Source organism: Ictidomys tridecemlineatus, chromosome 13 (genome assembly GCF_052094955.1).
Source record: "Ictidomys tridecemlineatus isolate mIctTri1 chromosome 13, mIctTri1.hap1, whole genome shotgun sequence".
Lineage (NCBI taxonomy): Eukaryota > Metazoa > Chordata > Mammalia > Rodentia > Sciuridae > Ictidomys > Ictidomys tridecemlineatus.
In genome coordinates this window covers 88,971,351-88,989,824 of record NC_135489.1, presented here as the reverse complement: position 1 = coordinate 88,989,824, position 18,474 = coordinate 88,971,351, and the positions used below count along the sequence as shown (strand labels likewise).

The 18,474-nt window shown below is 52.4% G+C and overlaps 1 long non-coding RNA gene across 3 annotated transcripts; it reads left to right on the top strand.

Annotated features, from left to right (window-relative positions):
• The first annotated feature begins 10,253 nt into the window (after positions 1–10,253).
• On the top strand, positions 10,254–14,376 carry LOC144369965 (uncharacterized). 3 transcript variants are annotated; one of them, XR_013429846.1, is made up of 3 exons: positions 10,254–11,641; positions 12,812–12,929; positions 13,980–14,376. It is a non-coding gene; the product is annotated as an uncharacterized LOC144369965 (long non-coding RNA). The 3 variants fall into 3 exon arrangements; XR_013429847.1 differs by having other exon boundaries at positions 13,504–14,376; XR_013429845.1 differs by having other exon boundaries at positions 12,812–14,376.
• The last annotated feature ends 4,098 nt before the right edge of the window (positions 14,377–18,474 follow it).

The following is an 18,474-nucleotide window of genomic DNA, read 5'->3' as shown; positions in this document are numbered from 1 at the left end:
ACAGGCTCACCACTGGACTCTGGCCTCCGGTCAGCCTTGGCAATCTAAATGTGGGGAGGTTGTGGATGACATCAGCAATAAGAGCTTGGGTGTAGGCTGGACAGAGGAAGCTTCCAGAATACGTCTGTGGGCAGACGTTGCTGACCAGATCTCGAGCAGCCCTTGGACACTGGACATGCAGCAGGACACATCATATGAGTTGGGGGCCCAGAGGAAATGCTAAATCCCAGGTCAGGGGTCTCCTACTAATGGACCATTTCTGGCTTTTGACCCCCTAACTCTGTTCATGGAGTTGGGAAGGTAAAAGCAGACATAGAAGTGTTTGGAAATCCTGGAGTAAATACTGGAGTAAAAAGCGGAAAAACAAAAGAACACAAGCTTCCCAAGGTCCCCCAGCACCTGTGGGAATCTAGAAGGGCTCAGAGATTCTTTTGAATTAACTGTTCATTGTTAAATCTGACTGTCTTTATAGGCAATGGGGACTTTTCATGTCTAAATCCTGGTAAGAGGCTTGTTGCTAAATCTTGCTTCAGAAAGCACGCAGGCAGCAGGGGTCCTGACTATAGCATCCAGCCACTTGGCATTTCCCCCTGATGTTCCTACAGACGGATCCAGAACTCTGTCTTGGGGACCATTAGTGTCCAGGGTGCTGCGGAATCTGGTTTGTTCAGAGTTGGGTCTGGAGCTTTGGAGAATGCCTTCCTCTTGGTTCACGAAGTCCTCTGTCCTCATCTGTGAAACAGGCTGCCTGGATCAGAGCCGGTGAACGTCCCCGGTCAGCCCGATCCCAGGAGCCTCAGGCAAAGGTGCTGGAACAGAGAGAGTGCTGTGGCCAGGTGGGAGCTCATCACTGGACCAGGACCACCCGTCACGCTGGGACCCTGGACGCCAGCCTTGTCCCTCGCACACTGGTGATGTATCTCCAGCCCTCTTCACTGTGGAGTGGAATGCTGCCACCCACCCGCTGTCACCCTGCAGCCGGCAGAGGCGCTGACGCAGATTCTCCCCAGTTCTCAGGACCAGGCCCACGCTGAGACAGAATTCAGCCAAGTCAACCTCTAGTGTCATTAGCACTCTGCAGTCCCCACCCTATGTCCCCAAATGCCACTGTGTTCTGACGGCAGAACCAGCTGGGCATGTTTAACACACTGATTTCTGGACTCCAAAAGTGGACGCCTGGTTCAGTGGGAAACAAGGTCACAGCCGTGCTTGGAAATTCCTGCTTAGGGTCACACACACACATGAACACGCAGGCGCACACTCATGGAAACACTCCACAACGTTCACATCTCCCTAATCGAGCCTATTAAAACAGAATTACAGCTGGGAAAAGATCTGCCTTAGCCTTCACAATAAGATACCCCTGTGGACACTCCGCCCCTCCTTAAGGATTTCTGGTGGCAGAAGTGCTCTGTCCCACAGTGATTGGCCCTAGCAGAAGTTCTCCATCCAGCTTCCAAGTCAGTGTGACACCCCGTGTCTGGGCTGTCCCCCACGTGATGGCACACATCTGGTTCTTTGGACGAGCAGGTCGATGCCCTTCCAGTTTCCCTGTAGACGTTGGAGGACGTGGGGCTATAGCCCAAGGGGTGAGCAGTTCATCAAGCTCTGGTCATTTAAAATCAGCCCTGAGCCCAGTCCACTCCGGGGCCATTCTGTTCACCGACCGTGTGTGCCCAGGTCTTTCCGCGCAGACAGTCCTTCAGAGGGACAGACAGCCACTTCCTCCTTCCTCCCACTCCACACACCTCAGAGGCCAGAGCCCAGCGAGTTGCAGGCACACGTGCACAGACGTCCTGAGGCAGGCAGATGGTGGACGGCTCTCTGGCTCCTACAGAATCCAAATCAAGCTAATTCCATTCAAATTCCTTCCCAGCCCATGTTGTGCCTTCCCAAGGTTGCCCAAATTGAATTCAAACTCCAAAAACACATGCTGGCCAGGCTCAAAGAGCCACTGCCGATTGCAAACACATGGCCCAGCAGTGCAGGGGACACTTTAGGGTGCCTGGTGTTGTTGATTACGTGGGATAATCGCAAGGAGCATCCCTCAAAGCCCTCGCCCTCGCACACAACACATGGTAAAAAAAATAAAATAAAAATCTGTTTTTCAAACAAAGCACTAAAACAAAACAAAAATCCTGATGAAAGTGCTTAATAGTCTTGAAGATAGAAACTCAATCTTGGACTTGATTTTTTACAGGTGTGCATGGAAAATGTCACATGAAACGAGATGCTCTAGTTGGGATTTCTTGCAGCTGTGGGTGCAAGTTTGAAATAAGAAAGATCACAATCAATGACCATGAAGTCTTCAGCATAAAGATATCTTTAGGTTGCAAAGCAAAAAGTACTTTTTTTTTTTTTTTTCATGCAGGAAACACATCTGTCAGGGATGTCGGTGGGTACGAGACTAGGCCCAGGGCAGATGCTTGTGCCGAGAAAGTGGCCACGAGGCTGGCAAGAGGTAAAGGGAGGGAGAGGGTCCATCAGCCTCTGTGCCTCCTCTGGGGCTCCCGGTGGGAACATGTTCTTAGCAGGTATCCAGGCTCCTTAGCTTGCACTTGCCGTGAGACTGAAGGTAGGATTAGTTTGCATGGGTTAAGGTCCTGTGGCTAATACTAGATAGGGAAGGAGGTCCTGCCTCTGTGTGGAGGAAACGAAAACCCCAGAGACCTGTTACACGGCTCCTGACCATTGGGCCATCTCACTGCTGATGTTTTAAATTTAGGCATCTGCCGTGAAAATAGCCACGGGCTGTACCAGGCAGTGTGGGCCACAGGGAGTGCTCCGGCTCAGCTCCACTTGGGGATGAACAAAAGGATTTCACAAGTGCTGGCAGGGTGTGGGCGGAGGGCGAGCATGGAGGGCGTGGTGGGCAATGTGCACACTGGCTTGCGACATGAGCAAAGACGCACAGGTCTGTTCCCATTTCCACCTTCCTGAGCTTCCGCTGCAGCAGAGTTGGAGACGAGCATTCCGAATGCAGAAAGAAGTGAGGTCAGCTTACAGCTGCTGCGTCCTTCCCTGGGCCTGGTGTCCATCGACCTGCGGTCTGCAGCAGAGATGCACCCTGATCCCCAAGGTGCTCCACGGGGACACAGGTCTGCTGTGCCTGGCTCACCTCCGTCACTGTGCCTTGTGGGGCTGAGGACAGGGAGATGAGCAGTAGACGGAGCAGCTTGACTGAATGTCCCCAAGAACCCCCCAGGTGACCCTGGTGTCCCCAGTTCTTCCCTCTTTGGAACACTACATATCTTTATTATGCACATGTGAAAACATACGTGGGGTGCTCTGGCTGAGGTGTCAGGACTCTGCTGCAGGTGGGCCGGGGACTGGGCAGGAGCAGGGAGTGGGCCATGCAGCGGGGAGGGGGGGGGGCCTTTCCCCAGCGAGCTCAGTGTCGGGAGAGTCTCACCTACCTTGCTGCTCAAACCGGTGCTCATTATCACCTCCCTAGGAAGGAAAATGAGATGAAAGCTGACTTTTCCCTAGTGAGAGAAAGGAAATGTATGAAATACAATTGTGTTGAGAAGTGTCGAGCTCTAGAGGGCCACACACCAGCAAGCAGCCAGTTGTGTGGACTTTTATTTTTGTCCTAGAATCCATTTTGGCCCCCATGGGGGCAAAGTCTCCTCCACTAAGAATGTACGCTTTGGGCTTGACACCCCAAAACCCCAATAATCCAATAATAAATGGCAAAAGAACTAAAGAGACATTTCTCAAAAGAAGAAACACAAATGGACAACTAACAAATGAAAAAAAAAATGTTCATCTCTCCAATGAGGGAGGTGACCCTAAGCTGCCCAGGACTCCATCTACCCTCCAGTTAGAAGGGCAGTCATCAAGGACACAGATGACAATAGATGCCGGGGAAGATGTGGGGGGAGGCACACTCACACATTGTTAGTGGGACTGCAAATTAGTGCAACCACTCTAGAAAGCAGTGTGGAGATTCCTCAAAACAACTAGTGGGATCTCCATAGGACCCGGATCTTCCACTCCTGGGTGTGTATTCAAAGAGCCAAAATCAGCCTCCGACAGAGATAACATGCATTCCCATGTCTGTAGCAGCACAACTCACCGCAGCTAAGTTACGGAACCTGCCCCTCTGTCCTAAATCGATGAATGAATTAAGAAAAGGTGGGGTATAGGCACAATGCAGTTTTACTCAGGCATAAGGAAGAATGCACTTATGCATCTGCTAGTAAATGGGTGGAGCTGGAGAACATCGTGCTAAGTGAAATAAACCAGACTCAAAGTCAAGGGTGCAAATGTTTTCTCTCATCTGCAGAAGCTAGAGCAAAATAAGGAGGGAAAGGGGCTGGACATCGTAAAGATCTAGGGAAGATCAGTGGAGTAGAAGAAGAGAGAGAGAGAGGGAGGGAGGATGGGAAAGGGGAGGAAATGCGGAAGAATTTAACAAAATCATGCCATGTGCAAAAATAAATCCACCAGAGGGGGAATTCCACCTTTATACATAATTTGAAATCACCAATCAAAAATCAATCAATGAGTGAAGGGGAGGTCAGTAGAGCAGAGGACAGAATGGGGGAGGGGGAGGAGAGGGAATGAACAGGCACTGACGTCAAGCTCCATCATGTTGGATTATGTCAAAAGAAACCCCAACCGCTTAATGTGACTGTGATGCTCGAATAAAAAAGAATATACTGTGAATCCTGATTTTCCAAATCAGACAACCTAATGTAAGAAGAGGAATGTTTTTGTGAGATGTATGTTATTTAAAAATGTCTTCCCTCTGCGTGAGCAGGAAAACCTACAGGTATGACCGTCTCACTAAAGAGAAGACAGTGTTTGCAGTGGTGAGAGCCAACTGTGCTGACGTCACTGACCACTGGCCTGCGTACCTTGTCTCAGCACGGCTCCCTCTGGAAGGCGAGGGACAGACACCAGCAAGCTACAGAAGGAGGGCATGCTTTTGTGACTCAAATAAGCCTCCAAGTGGCTGGGCTTCTAGAGAGCGAGCACTCTTCCGCTCCGCTGGGATGGCTGCAAGGGGGTGCCGGGGGGACCAGAGAGAAAAGTTTTGTCCCTATTGCTCCCAGGGATCCCAAGCAAGTTGAGAGCGAGGGTTCAAGTTTCTGAGAAAGAGAAGAGACACACACCAATGTCCGGAGGCCATGTGGAGCAGCGACTAAGAGCAAGAGGTCCAATCCCTATCCCGTCAGTCTTTGGCTGGGTGACCCGAGGCAGGTTGCTTAACCTCCCTGGGCTGTACCTCCTTGACCTGTGCATTGGGCATAGTGTCCCCTCTCTGGGTTCATGAATATCTGGTGCCATGGAAGTGCTTAGGACAGGGTCTGGCACTGGGTTAGCTTTCATTTGAACTTCCATTTATTCTAAAAACTAGCAGCACGCTAGTGGGACGACCCAGCTCCGGGAATGTCAGGTAGCAAGGCGCTCACACTTCCAGGAGAAGCTCTGAACCGTGACGAGGCTGGGGCGGTGGCGGCCACGGTGTCTGTTTTCCTTTTAAGAAATGATTAGTGGGAGAAATGGCTGTTGGGTAATGTTTTTAAGTAGCCTTGAGGTCAGGTTGTTTTGTGAGCCGTGGTCCTCCTCGAGCCCGAGTTTTGGGTCTTGGCTCTGCTGCTTATGAGCTGGTGAGTCAGAACAGGTCACTGGACACCCGTGTCTCGGTGTCCTCTTCAGGAAAATGGGGGCAGTCACACCCATGTCATGGCACCACGATTCAGTGAGGCAAAGCGCACTGCGACCCGTCACCGTGATGTGCTGCCTGTCCCCTGAGTGTCCAGTCCCACCACATTTCCTGCTTGGCCAGGCGTCCATCCTGCCCAGTGCAGCCCACATGCCTCAGAGCTGCGGGCTCCATCCTGAGCCTGCTGCATCTGGGTCCACCAGAGACCAGAGCTGGGTGTGCGTGGAGGGGAATGTCCACACTGGCTGTGATTGGAGCACGGTGACTCTGACACGCAGGGCCACCTGCTTAGAGCAGGGAGGTGGGCTTCCATGCAGGGGTCTTGCTGGCCACCTGTCAACCAGGCCCGAAGCTCCTCCTTCCTCAGGGCTTCTAGTTACTTCTAGAATAAGAAAGAACACATTCCAGAGACCAGGTAGAGCTCAGTGGTGGGCACCTGCCCAGCATGACAGGGCCCTGAGTCCCATTCCCACCATTCTTTATTCCATGATGGTCTAAGGCAGTTTGAGTACAGGTTAAAAGCCTTTCAATAAATATACCTGTTTTCCCAAGCATCATTGCAGCTTTGATTTTGTTCTTTTACTTATTCACTCTTCTGTTCATCCATCCACTTATTTTCCAATCCCTGAGTGGAGAGCGGTACTCTGTACTCCGTGAGGAACAAAGGGAATCTGATTCTTCTCTGATACCTTCAAGAAATTTAAAGTTTATTGCGGAACTTAAAATTTAATTTAAAATTTTGAAATGTAAAATGTATTATTTATGGCTCAGGTTTCAGGTGAGCCTGTGCTCAGCTGTCACCACCCCGTGGGCAGGATGGCAGGGACGAGGCCTCCGCAAGGGGGCGGGAAGACCAGGGAACAGGCCCTCTGGCCTGGCACCAGGCAGGACCATGCTGGGTGGGCAGCGTGAAAGAAAGACGAGTCCGGAAGCCAGGTGGTGTTGAATACCAGCCCCCAAAGCTGGAAAATTTAAAATATGAACCTCACTGAACAGTTTGGAACTCTTGAGTGGTGGATAAAAATGGGGCTTGGAAAAGCAGCCGGCAGAGCTGCACTGAGGTGCGGGTCTGGGTCCGGAACACACTCCCCTCAGCCCCTTTGAAGTGGCAAGGGCACGTGGAGCAGGTCCCACTGTGCGACTGCTTGGGCTCCTGTGTTCCCAGCAATACCCTGAGCATGTCAGGTGGACCCTCCTTGGCCTCGACCCTCCTTGGCCTCCTTCCCTGATGGAGCAGGATGCCCTGCCCGCTGCTTCCCTGGGATGTCCCCAGACCTCATGGCCCTCCTGCTGGTTGAGTCTGGAGGAGCTCCGAGCTAGTGCCAGGACATGGGGCATTGGAGTCTCTGGTTCGTTCTTTCTCTTTCTTTCTTTCTTTCTTTCTTTCTTTCTTTCTTTCTTTCTTTCTTTCTTTCTTTCTTTCTTTCTTTCCCTGGGAATGGAACTCAGGGATGATGCTTAACCACTGAGCCACATCCCCAGCCCCCCTTCCCCCCTTTTTTTTTGTATTTTATTTAGAGATAAGCCCTCGCCAAGTTGCTCAGGGCCTCACTAAGTTGCTGAGGCTGGCTTTGAACTTGTGGTCCTCCTGCCTCAGCCTCCCGAGCCCCTGGGATTACAGGTGTGTGCCACCACACCTGGCCTGTGATTTTTGCAGTGCGTCCCTTGACCACTCTGAGGTCTTTGGGTCCTTGTAACTCGCATGACTCTCAAGTGTCAGAATGCTTTGGAATTCTGGTCCTGGACCTCCCTTCTCTCCATGAAGCTGAACCTTTGTTGGGCCCTCTTATCCTGTGCGGGGTGCTTCCCACATCTTTCTCTCAAGCTGGCCTTTTTCTGAGATCTGGCACTGTCCGTCCCCCACCCTGAAGGCCACCTCTCATTCTGTGAAGATCAGGTCATCACCTAGTCCATGTCCACTCCTCTTCCTTGCTTTCTGTGCTGGCTGGTGGCCATGTCACCAGTTTCAGCCGATCCACTGTGGAGTCATCCATCTTCCCTTTCACCCCTAGGTCCTCTGGTCACTGTTATTGGCAAGTGGGTGACAAGGGTGATAAAAACAGAACACTAAAGATCGGGCTTCACTTATACATTAGAATGCTTTCTCCTGAAAAAAATACGAGTACCCCCCTTAGCTTGAGTCTTTCCTGAGTGGAGGAAGGAAGTGTGGTGGACGGCCGTGTGGGGACTGCGGGGTGTGCTGCTGTTTTGAATGGCCTCCGTCCTGAGTACCAGGGAGAGAAAGGTGTGCATCATGGCCTACTCCTGGATTGGTCTGGCTTGGATTAAACACATTCCTGTGTCTGCCTGGTGACCTCATCTCTGGGTCTCCCAGTGCCACCATTGCAAATGGCTTCAGGTGGCTCAGAGCTATACTGAGCCTTGATGTCCTGACTGTTGTCTCTGCTGGAAATGCTCATTCGTCCATCCATTAAGTACAAATAAAGGGAAAGACCCAGGAGTCCCACTCCCAGGTTGATCCACAGCAACTGCAATGAGGGGCTTGAACCCTGCATCCATACCAGTGCTCACGGTGGCAAGGGACACAGTACCGAAGGAGGGAAGCAACCAGGTGCCCACCAGTAGACGGTTGTGCAAACAAAACGTGGTGTTGCACACACAACAGGCAGTATTCTGTCATTAACAGGAATGGAAATCTGGTAATGCGTCCACATGGATGGACCTTAAATAGAAATAGCTTGCCACAGCAGGACAAAAGGCGTGAGACTTCACTGAAGGAAATATCCAGAGTAAGCAGATTCACTAGATTCAGTAGATCAGAGGTTGCCAGGGGGCTGGGAGAGGAGGGTGGGAACTTATTGCTTAATGGCTGCTGAATTTGTTGGAGGTGGTGAAAGGTTTTGGAACTAGATGATGGTTGCACAATCACGCGGATATACTGAGTGCCACCCAGCTATGGCTTAGCCTGTTAAAATGGCATGCTGTGTGCATTTCCCCAAAAGTAAAGCGTGTAAAGGGAGGGAAAACGTCCACACAATAGTTCTTAAGGTTCTTGCAGACCTGTGTGAGCACATGCCTCAGCCAGGAGCCAGGCCCAGGTGCACCCAGGGGCCAGCGCACAGCAAGGCACAGCAGAAGGGCGGGGCTCCTGCTGAAGGAGCCCAGAGAGCAGGGGCCTGGCTGGTACACAGCTCTTTCTTTCCATTTAGCATTCCAAACCCTGCAGAGCCCACTAGGTCTCTTTTCCTTTTGCAGATCTGGGGTGGAACTGGCAACGAGCAGGGCTGGCCACAGGTTCCTGGACCTGCTGCATCGTTCAAGACTGGAGATCCGCACGAATTAGAGGACAAGATTAGGAGCCCGACTCAGAAAGGCCGGGCAGGGTCAGACCTGGAGGACTTGATTCTGAGCTCAGGCGCAGGCTGAGCCTGCTGAGCGCCCTGCACCATGCGCGCTCCGCGCTCCGCAGAGGACCCTGCCCATGGCCTCTAGGGGGCGCGCGCGGCCGGTCTCGAGGCCCCGAGTGGGAGGAGCTGCCCATCAGCGCCTCACATGGACGCTGATCAGAACGTCCCCCCAGGGAAGGACAGCTCTTCTGTTTCTTCTTCGTTTTTTTTTCCTTAAAAGACATAAAAAGCAAAACCAAAAGTGCGCTCCTCCCGTCTCCTTCAAAGCCCTGGCATCTTCAGATCTGGGTACTTGAAAGCTAAAGCTGATCATAATTTCCGATGGACATAATGTGCGTTTGAAATTCCTTTCCACATCAAATTAAATCTGTCTTGGACTGATTTCCTGGAAGTGTTTTTCATTAGAATAATGGTCCTCAGCTGAGCGATCACAGAATCAGATACCGTGCAGGGGAACCGAGGGGGTCATCCGTTCCCAGTTCCATCCCTCCAGGGACTCTCCTGACTGTTCTGGGTTCTTGCTGATGAAAAGGATCCCTCTCTATGTTTGTCCCCAAGGACAAGGCCCTGGGTCTGTGAGCCACGAGTTACTTTTTAACTGGCAAAATCACTTTTTTGTTTTCATAGAAACTATCAACAAGAAAGAAATAGGCTCAATGAGTCAACAAAATTCAACCTGCCTCTTGCTGGGGGCCAATTCCTCCATGGTGTCAGGGAGAGAGTAATTAATAAGACAGTGTTTGAAGGACCCTAAAGCTCTCGGGGGCACTCTAAGGACTGACACAGGTCCCGTCGGCATTGATGATTGTTTCCCAGTCTCGACATGCCTTTCTGGGTGAAGCAATTCTGTCTGAACACAGCCTTACCTACAGAAGGCTCCAGAAGGGTGGAGGAAATCCTTCTGAAATTCTTTTCTCTCCCTCCTCTCTGATCCGTGACTTGTTTACTGCAGGCTGTTAACAGCCTTGAGAGTGTCTTTAATCCTGAGCCAGGGTTTTTAAATATAATACATCAATAACAGGTAATTATTCACTTTGAACTCTCTGCCCCTTTGCCCCCGTACCCTGCAGGATGAGCTTGGAACTTTCAAGCACTGTAACAGATTCTTCCTATCAAAGTGTCAAAACTCATAAGCCTACGTCAAGGAATTCGTTGGCTTACTTTCATCTGTCTGCCCCTCTCTTTTGATTCTGACTCTTGCCATAGGCTTGGTGGATTACTGCTCCGAGGGCTCGTTTTCATCCTGGTGGGTTTATCCTTAATCCAGCCCTGCTGGGGACCCTGAAAAATCTGCCCCCATGCACCCAACTTCGTGGCCTTGAAGAATGGCACTCAGTCGGGTTTGTGACTCCTGGCCTGACACATGCTTCCTGTTTATAATGTGTCCAGGAAGATCCGGTCACATTCAAAACTTCCTTCTGTTCTGCACCGATCTTTGATCTGAGCAGCCTGGACACCACAGGCCTCTGCACGGTATGGACTGTGCCCTGCCCCACAACTCTGGCTACCAGCGTCGGGGGCAGTAGGGGCTTGTCTGTTCTGTGGGCCAGGGTTGGGAATGGGTGGCCCTGTGTTTGGCTCTGGGAGCTCCTGGTCCTTGTGGGAGAAGCGTCTTCCCCAGGGAGTGCTGTCCGTGGTCTAGGCCAGGGCCTGAGCCCAGTGGGTGCATTCCCTTTGAGGAAGCCTCAGGCACATCCTGCACAGGTTTCCCTTTCTAACAGGGTGGAGCAGCTGGAGGAGGGCTCCAAGCACATCATTAAGTCACTGCATAAACCGTGGGGTCTGCTTTCCTGAGAGTGGGCCTGCCTTCCCCAGGCTTCTTTGTATGGTGAAGGGGTTTCTCAGCATCAGCTAAAGAGGTCCACATGTAAATGCTGGCCACTGGAGGAATCGTAGTGTGCAGGGCAGGTAGGTGGTTGGGAACGTGTGGCTACTTCCTGCCTGGTGCTGTCCTCAGGCAGGGGGCTCGATACTGACCCCAGCCCCACCTAGAGGGAAGGAGCTCTCCAATCTTGACTGGGAAACCATGTAAGGTGCCATGTGACATTGGAAGACTGACATGTGTCTACATCAAGTAATCAAGGTGCACAATTCTGTGCTCCTCCTCAACTGAGTTTCTTGATGGCTGATGAGTGGAATCCGCTTTGAATGTGGGTGTAACAAGATCTAACTGCATGCTCTGCAGGCTTGCGGGGGTGGGGGGGGACGGTGACAAATGAAGCTGAAACACTCAAATTTGGTTTCATCCTTGACCTTGCTGGTGACCTTTGGCCTGTTGCCTGGCCTTTCGATATCTGTTTCCCTGTGATTACGATGGCTACATGACACTGAGGGGCCCCTGTGTGCATAATGGACAATACCTTTCCACTTCTTCAGAACACTGAAGAATTCAGACTGTCCATGTGAGAAGTCAAAATATCCTTGATCTTAATCAACGTGATACAAAAAGCAGTGACATGTGACATTGTTCAGAAGTGGAGAGCACTTGCCTGGCACACGCAAGGCCCTGGCTTTGACCTCCAGCACTGCAAAAATGAAACAAAATGACTCTACGTTTGGCTGTCACGAGGACCGGTGGACAGGGGCTGACTGATTACAGGTCAGGCTTCCACAGCCTGCTGGGCCGGCTGAGGGTGGGACCAGGAGTCAGGGAGGGTGGCTGATCACTGGGCCAAGGCGTGTGGGGCGGCGCTCTCCTTGGGTCAGTCTGCAGCTCTGTTAGCCGTTGTGGAGATGGCAGGACTCTGGTCATCACCAGAGCGGAGTCCCACAGCCGGCCAGCGTGCTGGCTGAGGCGCTGTCAGAAAGGTGGAATTTGTCAGTGTGCATTCCAAAGGGGGGTGAGGAGTAGCCATAGATACGGAGGGATCGCTGGTTTACAGTGTCCAATGGGTTCCTTATCTCATGCTTGACCAATCCGACCATCCGAGTGGAGTGTGTTTTTAATCATTAAAGCGATTTTGTTCATGTATACATAATTTATTAATATAAATAGAAGACAGGATTCTTTCCCAATAAAAAATTGAATGAAAGGGATTACTGATTGCTTTAGAAATGAGAATATGCAGCCCCCGTCCATCACAAACAGTTCCACGGGCAGTACACACAGAAGGAGGAGAGGATCAAGGCCAGCTTCACATACGAGAGGGGACCTTAGCGGAAGACAGGCACCCCGTGGTCAGCTTCCTCACGTCCCACCCATTTCCAGGGTGCAGGTCCACGGAGCTGTTTTGGGGTGAGCCAGCTCAGCTCAGGCACCTCCTTTTTGGAGAGATGTTGGCAGCTCAAGGGGACTGAGGCCAGAGGTAGAGGGTTTCAGAATCCTCCCAGATAGGGACAGGGACTACATTTTGTCTGAAGGAGACCAGAGGCAACGAGACCTGCCCTCAGACCATCAAGAGCCTCTTTTGTAGAGAAGGAAGTAGCTGCTTTCGTGGGAGAATGGCTGACATTTCAGACAGGTCCTTTCCATAGGGGGAGTGTCTGTGCAGGATGGTTTTCCAGCCTTGGGGTGGCTCCCTGGGCGGGCAAACTCTTTCCTACTGGATACGCTGGAGATGCTGGTGCTGGAGGCGAGGAGGGGTGTATAGAAAGGGACTTGGGGTCAAGTTATGCTAAAGCACCTCTGTTCCAAGCTGCGCATGGGCTGACTTTCCAGTTTCCCTTCTCATTTGTTAGAAGCAAGATTTCACTCAACTTAGTTCGGGATCCACTAAATGTTACCAACTGGTTTAAAATAGAACTCAAGTGCCACATCTCTATGCTCCAGGTAAAGAACAATGACGTGGACTCACATATGGGTTCCCACCCGAGCCGTGCCCATTTGCAGATGCAAAACTGCTGGCAAAACTGGTCGATATCCATCCGATCACTTCCCACTGGACAAGGTTTGCATTTCCAAGGGTGGGACTAGGCGGCCCACTGGGTTTCCCACAAGCTAATGTCAATCTCTGCAGAGTAGAGGGACAGGCTGGTCAGAGACACAGGGAGAACGCACCTGGAGGTTGAGAAGATGTCCTGTGGTCTCTCTTGCCCACTCCAAAATCTTCCACAATTTTTCTCTCCATGAATTCACACATGAAAACTTTCCCCTGAAGCACCAGGCAAATGTAAGCGCTCATTAAACGTCGGTATTGATCCTGGTTAACTTTTGCTCAAGTTCCCTGGGTCAAGTGGCCGCCTGGTGGCTGATGTGAGGATCTCCTTGACCGAGGTCAAACATGGCACCTGCCGTGTTTCCACAGTAATGAAGCAGCCTAGCAAGGCACTTATCGGAACACGTCCCTGTCACTGAATGACACAGGACGACATGGAGAAATGTGTGTGTTTAACTTAGTGTGTGCACGGATGGGACTGGCCACTCTGCTTGACTCTAGCTGTCTTTGGTTCTGTGGACCATGGCTGTAAGTAACAGCTGTGCCCCAAATGGTTCAGAACCAAGGAGTGTTCTAACTTCTGCAGCAATCTTCATCCTGTGGACGCCTCGCTCCTGTCTCCAGGTGGGAGGGAACCATGCCTTGGTCTGTAGGACAGATGCCATCCAGCCTTGAAAATGAAGGACGTGCTCTCATCCGGGACCTGGAAGACTTTATGTTAATCAAACAAGTCAGGAACAGAAAGACGGACGCTGTGTGATCTCACTAATATTTGAGTTCGACAAAGGGTGAATTCACATGAGTAGTGTAGAAAGGTGGTTACCAGGCCCTGGGGTGGATGGCGAGAGGGGAGTGTTGGCCAAAGGTGTGAGGCTTCAGTTGGACGAGAGAGATGGGTTAGTGATCCATGGCGTCATGCGGTGAATACAGTTAACCCTAATGTTCTGTGTACTGCAAAATTGCTGAGAGGGTTTTATTTTATTTTTGTACTGGAATTGAACCTAGCGGTGCTTTACCACTGAGCCACATCCCCAGCCCTTTTTATTTTTTATTTTGAGACAGGGTGTCATTAAGTTGCTCAGGGCCTCTCTTAAGTTGCTGAGGCTGGCTTGGAACTTGCGATCCTCCTGCCTCAGCCTCCCGAGCCTCTCGGATGACGGACGTGTGCCACCGTACCCAGCTGCTAAGAGGATTTTAAAGGCCCTCACCACAAAGAAATGATTGGTATGTGAGGTGACAATGTGTAAATCCACCACACTATGTGATGTGTCACGCCATCACCTGGCACCCAAGTCATCCCTTCATTCCTCACGGTATAATATGTTACAGTAACTTCACCACATAAATGTATTTACTCACACGGCAAAATGTACTATATCTAGATCACCTTCACCCCATGAATGTATTTGATTATATCAGTTAAAAATTAAAAACACAAATTTTAGATCACAAAATGCAAGATGGTTTAACTTTTAATCAACACTTGGCTTGCGCCTTATGTATCATTTGAGAGGATTTTAGTAACATCACTAAAACCTCTACCCCCTGTGAGCACCGGCCTTCATGATGTCATGCAAATGTCTACTTGTGAGGTGACTGTGTTGGTGTCCTCCAGGAAAGCCCGGCGTGCATGGCTTGGTGTGTTGTCATGGATCCCAGCTCTGCCAGTCCCACCCAGGGCTCCCAGGACTGCGCTCTGCCTGTGGAGGGGCCGGCTCAGAGGTGCCCCACCTGTCCCTTGGGGCACTGGAGGCTGGTTAGGTCTGTCCCAAGCTGTCTCGGTGATTCCAGGCATGTGGAGTGGACACTAAGGCCAAAATTGCCCCTTGGTGAGCTCAGTGACCTGGCCGTCTCCTGGGAACCGCAGGTGCACCGTGCTCTTCAGTGAATCAGCCTCTTTCTGCGCCTGAGCCTCTCGAGTCACCCTCCAACCTGTGTGGAGGAGGGGCCTGGCGGGGCGCCCTTCAGGGTCCCTGTGAGCGGAGCTCCCTGCAGGGAGGGTTTCCTTCTGCTCAGATGGCCGCTCTAACCCTCACCCGTCCTGGGAGCCCTTGCAGTGGGTGTGGGTGCAGCTGTCATTCACATGGGGCTCAGGGGACCTTAGGACCCTTGGCGTTGGATTGGCACACACGTCCAGGATCTCTGTCTGCCACCCTGTGGGGTCACACTGTACCTGTGGCTGAGGGCCCTGGTCTTGCTGCTGGGACCAACGCTCAGCCTAGTCCAGGCAGGGACTGACAGCCCCAGCTCTAGTGAGAGGCATGGCCAGCTCCACGGACAGCCAGGCCATCTCGGGCACAGGATGCTGAACAGAGGAGTCCACACTGAGAGAGGCCTGAGGGGGAGGCAGGTCACCTGGAGCTGTGGTGGCAGTGCGTGGAGGCCTGGGTGACGTGTGCTCTTGTGGTGCCCACACCGGGTGGCTGGGTGTAAGCTCAGGCTGTCTCAGTTGCCTGCTTATGAAAGACATAAATATCTCACCTCTTAGCAAAGATGAGAATGGTTTTTGCAGATTTCCTGGCAGCGCACCACACAATCCCGCCAACCCCTTTCATCTGCAGATTTCGCTCCAATAAAGCCTTGATCTAGGGAACAGAACTGGCTCCCGCCATGCGGCTGGGGAGTGCAAAACCTGGCTGTCCAGGCTGGGGGGTTCGCCTCCACCCTGGACCGTGGGTCTCACGGATGCTTTGATGGGCCACACTGAAGCCGAAAGCAGCACCCTCTCCCTATTGCTCAAGGGTGCTCTGCTGAGGAGGAAAGTGCTTTTCTGGGGATTGCCCGATTGCTCAACCCTTTTCTGACTGGTGATTTTAGCCTTGAGGCAAGACTCTCCTTGGGTTGGAGGGGCGTTAGACTAGGGGGTCCTGCCCAGGCCAGTGGGCAGAACACAGCAGGCTGGGCTGAAGAAGCAAGGTTGGGCCTGTAGGTAAGAGGGAGCCTTGGCCACAGGCTGTGTGTGGTGGGCGCAGGCCTGTATGCCCAGCGACTCAGGAGGCTGAGGCAGGAGGATTATGAGTTTGAGGCCAGCCTCAGTAACTTAGCAAGACCCGTCTCAAAATTTAAAAAAATAAAAAGGGCTGGGGATGTATCTCAGTGGTAGAGCACCCTTGGGTTCAATCCCCAGCCCTGGAAAAAGAGAAAAACATTCCTCCAAACTGTTCCTCTTAATAAAAAGGGAGAATCGAGGAGGCTACTTCAAGGAACCCAGTAAACCCTCTCCCATTTCCTGACCCGCTGTCACTGCGGTGGCATTTGGTTTATGTTTTTTCATTTAATGCTGGTGGCACCCCATGTCACAGCCCTTTTTCTTTCCCTCTGTGACGTGGTCTAGCAGGATCACAGCCACCTGCATCCCTAGCACTGCCTGGCCCGGAGGCCCCTGGCTCCTCTCGCTGATCCGTCACTGTGTCTCCCCAGCTTGTGAGACTGGACCCAGGGACGGATCTGTGACTCCTTTCTTCACAGACACCACTGACAGCGGGCGCCACTCAAAACAGACTTTCCTTGAGGACTTGCAGATGATGCAGAAGACAGTGGATGTGGCCTCACAGGGCAGAGGACATCCTGCCCTCAGCACCTCTCACTGTGGCTTTTGCCAATGGAGCCCCGGCTGCCCTGCATGGCTCAGATCACTGAGCCTCCGCTGTCTCCTTGATCAGCCCCGTCCTGTTCAAATCCCTCCTCCCGTGGTGATGGAGACTCACCTAGCCAGCCTTACCCTACAGTGACCTTCTCTATGGCACCCTCACCTTGGCTTTGACTGTGTTCTGGAAGGGACACGGCTATGGGACCTTACTGCACACAGAGCCCGCACAGAGGATCCGGGCAGGTTACCTGGAGCCCAGCCCCCAGGCCAGCCACATCCGGCCCTGTGGACACTCATGGTCCTTGGGTTGAGGGCTGAGCCTGCCCCTGTTGTACATATCACCTCCCATCCTCCTGGGCCACGCGCACACACCTTAGCTACGTCTCGGCCTGCAGAGTACACGCCCACTGGGCTTCTGTCGGAGGTCAAAGGGACAGGATGAGGGCTCACCTCTCAGTGAGGCCGTCTCCCCTCCCACTTCCCCTCCAGCCCTGGGAATGTCCCTGATACCTGAGAGCTGCCGTGGCACTGCTCCTGTTCACCACGAGCCGGACACTGCGGCAAGCTTCTTGCAATGACTGCAAGGCAGAGTGTGGGCGTTGAGTGTCCCCAGGGGCCACGTGCTCAAGGCTTGGTCCCCAGGGTGATGCTATGGGGCAGTGGTGGGGCCTTTGAAGTTGGAGGGGGGCGCCCGAGGGGATGTGTGAGCTTCTTTGCTGCCACAACGCATCTCCCAAGAACCTCTTGAAGTCAGCGTCCATCATCATCCATGTCCTTGAAACAAGAATGCTTTCCCGTGTTTTTGCAAAATCTAAGGAGAAGAGCTGTGGTTTTTTGGCTCCAATAATAACTGAGCTTAAATCTACGGTAACAAGCTCGTGGCCTCTGAGCTGAGGGCTAAGTGCCCTGGGATCACAGAGGCCTGGTTCTGCTCCAGTTACACCCCTTAGTGACCGAGAAGCCAGGGCGACAGTCTTACTCTGGAGTCCTCGGTTCTTCACCTGCACGGAGGAGATATGATAGGAAATCAAAGCGCTGGAGTATCCAATGGGGCGGCTATTAGTCAGCTCTCCATTACTAAGAAATGCCCACGATTCCTAATACAGAGAAAATAAGAGGGAAGAATTATAAAGAGAAAGTTCACTTAGGAGGTTGGGCCTGGGGCTGACCGGTCCCCCTGCTTTGGGGTCTGTGATAAGGCAGCGCATCATGGCAGGAGGCTCATGGTGTATCAAAACCACCCACCTCGTGGCTGGAACTTACAGTAAAGGGGGAAAAGGGACCAGGGTCCCAGTGTCCCCTTCAAGGACAGCCCTCCGAAGCCTAAAGACCTCCCACTAGCCCCCCTTAAAGGGCCCACCCCCTCCCGACATCAACAAGCTGGGGAGCACACTTTTAACACACCTGCCTTTGGGGACCTTCTAGATCCTGCCCTGCCGTGCAGTATAGGCTCATCATCACCATGCCCAGCACCCAGTCAGCAAAGAAGGGTGCTGCTGTGGCGGGGTGGGTGAGCTTTAGCACGAGCTTGTCACCAGGGAGCCAAACTCAGCTATTGTCACACCCACTGAAATACAGCTGTCCTCCTTCTCACCTTCCAATCGCTCAGTACTCAGGAAGTCCCCACCCTGGTGTGCCCAGGTCTCTCCCAATACCAGCGCTGAGCAGCCGGTCACCTGCCTCCTTGGATTCTTCCTTGGGACTCCCAGGACAGGAGCCGCACGCTCTGTGCATTTCTTGTTAATTTGCACACACTGACTGGACTACTATCAGGGTGGTGTCACCTCCCTCCTCGTCACCTCCCTGGAGCCCTGGAGCTCCTAGCCTCCGTTCTTCATCGCCTGTAATGAGCTCATGCTATCCCTGGGCACTGACCTGCTGTCTGAATCCTGAGGGCCACACCTGTGGCTTCTCATGCAGATCACAGCAGCGAGGAGCCACAGGTGTGTGGCTTTTATCCCCCTGCGG